Genomic DNA, 5,777 nt, shown 5'->3' on the forward strand with positions numbered 1-5,777 from the left:
TATGGTTCTTATTATTATCCTTTGAGTTGTGTTGAATGTTTTTTGGCTTACCTAGCGGGTCGGGTTAGGTGCCATCATGTCTAGATAGATTTCGGGTCATGACAAGTTGATATCAGAGCTCTAGGTTAATAGATTCTATAAGTCATGAGCAAGTGTCTAGTAGAGTCTTGTGAATTGGTATTATGACGTCCATACTTGTCTTCAAGAGGCTACATGGCATCTAGGATAAACTTCCCATTGGCATTAATTCAGCTTGAAGTGTATTTCTTTGAATTCGTTCCACTCACTCATATGTTATGTTAGCTCTCGGTTTCATATGTGCATCGACGACTTCTGATTCCATGGATGAGGTGCGAGATATGTTTTATGTGTTTTGCTGATGGGCCAGCCTGGAGGACTTGAGGCCAGGTTTAGACTACAGCTTGGGCTTGGTTGTTTCAGTTGTGTGGAAATGTGTCTTTGGACTTATACGGCCGATAGTGTCCCTAGGAGTGGGACTAGTGACTTAGTGAGTGGTTGGATGACTATGTAGTGAGTATTATGTGATTGTGTATGTGCTTAAATGGTTTGGATGTGAGGAGAAGGAATTTCGCTTGGGATGTGAAAGGACTATTAGGTGCTTGATTTCTATCTTTATGTATTGTTTGGTCCTGAGTTACGAGTGTGTTATGGATCTTTTGGTTGTTCGTTCATGGAATGAAGTATGTTCTTATTTCTTATTGACGAGTTCATACTCGAGAAGATTTAGTAATTGCATAGTGGTTGTTGCCATGAAAGGGCATAGATACATGCCAATTTGAGGCTAAGCGGGTGGGCTATCTCCTGCGGGATGTTCTGGGGATGAGTGATTTTTATGATGATTCTATGGAGAGTTTCTCTCTACCGCTGGGTTATAGGTGTTGCAATTTGAGATTGGTTCGCTTGAGGAAGTTGCCTTGATTGTCACGAGGAGGATTATGAGTTCAGCAAATGAATTGAGGTATTTTCCTGATTTTTGTTACATGAGCTTATGAAGGATTTAGTTGAATTACGGTGCGGAATTATGGCAGCAATGGTGTAAGGGTATTCTGGGTTATCGAATGTTGTGTACTATGTCTTTGAGCCTAGTAAGGGAGTCTACTATCGATGAATTGATTGCATGGTTATGTGTTGTATTGGTTTCAGTCTGAGGCATATTTGAGTATCAGTTATTACTTATTGAGGTTAGTTTTGAGGATGACTCGGGTAACAAAATTTTCGGATGCATGATGTATTACACTTCATGTACATAATGGGAATCTCAGAATGATTTGGATTACTAATTGTGGCAGATGTAATGTGCTATGAAAAGGGACTCGCTTAATTGCTTAGAGATGTGGGCTACTTCTTAAGGTATTTATGTGCTAATGGAGCACAAGTCATTCGGCTCGTATTGACTGTACATTTAAGATTAGAGCATAGCAGATGACTCTCGAGAAGGTTCCAATAGGTTCAAGAATCACGTGCGGTAATTGAGAAATTTCTGGATTTGTAAAGGCTAAGATCTGAGATTTGTATTGGATAGTGTCGGGACTCACAGTATTTCTGTATCACCATAGATTCTACATTTCAGTATCAGAGAGATTAAAGAAATAACTTCAGTCCACAGAAGGTCTCTGCAGAGTGGGTATCTCGGATGCGGTATTTTTGGGTGCTTAAGAGGGAATATAGTGACTTATAGGTCTTAAGACGACGTGGTTTCATGCTATGATCTCTTGGGGTAAGTGTGGGGTTAAGGATCATAGTGTACTGGCAAGTAGGAGTGTTAACTTGAAGGCAAGTAGGAGTGTTAACTTGAAGGCAAGTCAGGAGGAACTCGATGAAATGGGTCAGCTTGGTAGTGGTTGGATCAGTATAGAAATAGAAATGATCGGTATTTTTGGTTTTTTTGGTGTGGCGAGGCTTTGTAGGTGTGTTGTAGCAATTTTCATGGGCTTGGCGATCTGCGTGACTTGGTTGAGTTAGAAGGATTCAGTTCTGATGGCTTGGTTATGTGTAAATGGGTTTCAAAGTGTTCTCGATGGTGTCAACCACGGCTTGAGACAGATGTCTTCTACCGGTATAAGGAGTATGTTTCGTGTTATGATTTTCTCTTGGATGAGAATCAAGTGGAAGGTTTTTGGTTGATTGAGTATGTATTTTGCGGGTGAATCAGAGTTGATAATGGGATTCTTGTACTTTCATATTATGGTATGATATAGGTGGTGCGTCGTGTGCGATTGAGAAGTGCATGTACAAGGTTGTGGCTAAGTTTTGAAGGGAAGGTCATGAGTTATAGACAGTATGGACAGTTTTAAACATTTAGATAAATGATGGCACTACCCGGTATCACCTAAGATGGGTGCGTGATTTAGAAGGCTCACTGTGTTCACTTACGGATGCTTCACTGGTATTACGGTAATCCCCTAGTCGTTGGACTGCTGATGTTCAGATATTTTCTATGTGGCACGAGACAATTAGGGAAGTATTTCGCGTGAGATAATTGTGCTTGGGAGATGAGTTAGTTAATTGGGTTGTCGAGTCAGAATCTGATATGGGGATATTTGTATTCTTGTGATTTGGAGACTGGGAGTCTTGAAGTAGACTATTCCTTGGTTGTGCACTATGAAAATACAGTCGCAAACTAGATAGTTGATGGTATGTGTTATGGTTTGGTTATTGTTGACTTTTGGAGGGCTATTTATCCATTTGTGGATGATCGGAGTTGATTTAATTGGCCATTAGTAGGCCTAATGAGGGTGTGTATTCTACACCGGGCCGTATTTGTTGACTCAGCACTACTATTGTTGAGCGATGTGTCATTCGGTTAGTGTCAAACTTGTTCATGTTCTGGTATGTTCCATTTGTTACTCTTCTATGATACGATGGGTTGTGAGACTATTGACTATTTACACACATGATGCGGTTCGGTTTTGGCCTTGTGGCAGAATTCAAGCAAGATGGTCTTGGGGTGTTGAATTGTTGGTTGTGCCTTGGTTATGGTCTTTCTTATTTGTGGTATATGGTGCTATTCGTTTCTCCATGGTTATGGTCATGCACTCCGTGTGTTTGTTATTCATTTGCGTATGGTTATTGATTTGTGAGTATCATGATTTGAGGCATTTCATATAGACTGATGTTTGGATGGGGTCACACATTGCAGCGGAGTTATATTGGGACATGATCCTTTGGGTTCATTTCGTGTGTTTTGATTCTCCTTTGGGTGATGGGCTAATAGCTTTGTACTTGTGATGGTATATGTGAGCTTACGGAGCAATCCTCTCATTTGGTTCTTCTTTCATCATTAGTTACATTCGAGTTGTTGATTGTTCGGTGTACAGATTGCACGGGTTGTGTCCTTGGGTAATATTGATGTGGTATATCGGTAGAGCAACTTGTATTTAAGGAGATGAGGTCATTGGAATTGAAATGAGCGCTATGGGATTGATTACGATGTGTTTGGAAGAATAATGTCACTAGTCGGCTTAGATTTTGGCTATGGTTCTTGGTGGGGGAGAAAGCTCCATGACTTGTTAATCTGATGAGTGGTTATGAGTATCTACATGTTTCTTTCATTAGTGTTACTTTACAAAGGTTCAGAATGCGGTTTTATTTGATATGAGGTTTGTTACTGGTACCAGAATTCGTTATTGAGCAGCTATTGTGGTCGGAAGTTATTGCTATAAGTATCTGAGTTATGTTGTATATCATGTGATTACATCTTGGGTTATGGTTATGGCTTTTATACAAACTTGTTCAGATGTATACAGTATATGGATATGAGAATCAGGTCTTGTAATGGATTTCGGATATTTGAGATTTGATTCTAAGGTTTATGGGCTAAGGTAGAAGTAATAATCTTTAGTTGCTTGTGTTGTCAGGCTTATATGGATTGGGGTGAAATGGGATCACCTGCGAATTTGTGCATGGTGAGTTTGTACAGTGATTTGACGGCTTTGGAATGACCCTTAGCACGCTCAAGGACGAACGTATGTTTAAGTAAGGGAGAATATAACGACCCAACCAGTCGTTTTAAGCATTTGCATCCCGTTTGGTTTTTTGAGGTCATGAGTAGATTCATATTGTGTATTATGACTTGCGCGTATCGTCGATTTTGGTTTCTGAGTGATTACAGATTGATTTGGAAGAATGATTCTTAACTAGGAAGCTTTAAGTTGGAAGAGCTGACCAAGTTTGACTTTTGTGTATTTGACCTCGGATCAAAGTTTGATGGTTCCGATAGGTCTAGATTGTGATTTTGGACTTGGGCGTATGCCCGGATTTGCATTTGGATGTTTCTAGGACGTTTTGGCACTATTTAGCGAAAGTTGGCAATTTTGTAGGTTTGGAAATTTCATAGGTTTGACTGAGAATTGACTTCGATGTTTTCGGGTTTGGTTTGTTTTTCTGAGAGTTGGAATATGTTCGTTATGTCATTTGGGACTTGTGTGCAAACATTGAGGTCATTCCGAGTTTATTTGATATGGTTCGACATAAGTTTTGGAAGTTGAAAGTTCATTATAGTTCCTTAAGCTTGATTTGAGGTGCGATTCATGGCTTTGATGTTGTTATGTGCCATTTGAGACCTCGAGCAGGTCCTTATTATGTTTTGGGACTTTTTTGTATGTTCGAACGGGGTCCCAAAGGGCTCGGGTGAGTTTCGGATAGGTTTGGGTTGGGTTGCGCTCGTTTTTTTTATGTTTCGACGTCGTTTCATCAAGAATAAATGGTACCACATTAAGCAAATGAGCTCCAAATTCTTTTTTATTGAAGCATTAGATTTGTATCATAATTACGCAGCAATAGCAAAAACAATCATCGAATTTGGACATCGTATGAAGGAGTTATGCCCATTTTAGTGTCGGAGAAGAAAACTGGTACTGGTTCTTCGTAGTTGTGAAGATGGGTCCGCATCTGCGACTCCAAAGGTGCGAAAAATGATCCGCAAACACGGTAATGATAGCTGGAAAACCGCAGGTGCGGCTTTTTGGCCTCAAAAGTGGAAATCCCTGTGTATAAAAAGTTAGAATGCGTTCTTTTGGTATTTGGAGCATATGTTGAGTTCTAGAGCTCCTATTGAGGTGATGTTTGCGGCGTTCTTATCATATTTTCATGGGGGTCAGTGTCTGACCATAATTTTTGTATTTTAACATGATTGCAGTAGTTCATTTGTGTATTAATCCATGTTTTGATTGGAGAATTGGGGGGTTTTATCATAAACTTTTCTAAAGAGAATAATTGGGTTTTGAACATCGATTCAGAATCAGAATTGGAAGAAATTAGTATGGTTGGACTCGTAATTAAATGGATTATCAAAATTTGTGAGTTTTGTAAGGTTTCGAGGTGTAGGTTCAGGTTTGACTTTTTGGTTGACTCTGAGAATTTGATTAAAGATTGACCTTTTTCGATTGGGTTTGTTACCTAAGGCATTATTTGATGTTTTTGAGTTGCTTTTGGTTAGTTTCGAGCCGTTCGGAGGTCGATTTGTACAGGATGGCATTTCTAGAGTATTGTTTGGCTTGCTCGGTATTTGATTTGGCTTGCTTGATGTAAGTATCTTACCTACACTTGGTTGAGGCAATAGTTACCTGAGTTATTTGTTATAGCTATGTGTTATGGGTGCGTATATGTGTGGGGATTGAGCCCATGTGCGAGCACCTGGCTATTTATCCATGGTCGAGGTAGTGCTTTGGCTATGATGTGCCTTGTATTGACTGTTAAGCTTTATACATTCTCATATTTGTAGCCTTGTTGTGAATTATTTGATTCATGTTTGAGGT

Source organism: Nicotiana tomentosiformis, chromosome 11, assembly GCF_000390325.3.
Source record: "Nicotiana tomentosiformis chromosome 11, ASM39032v3, whole genome shotgun sequence".
Lineage (NCBI taxonomy): Eukaryota > Viridiplantae > Streptophyta > Magnoliopsida > Solanales > Solanaceae > Nicotiana > Nicotiana tomentosiformis.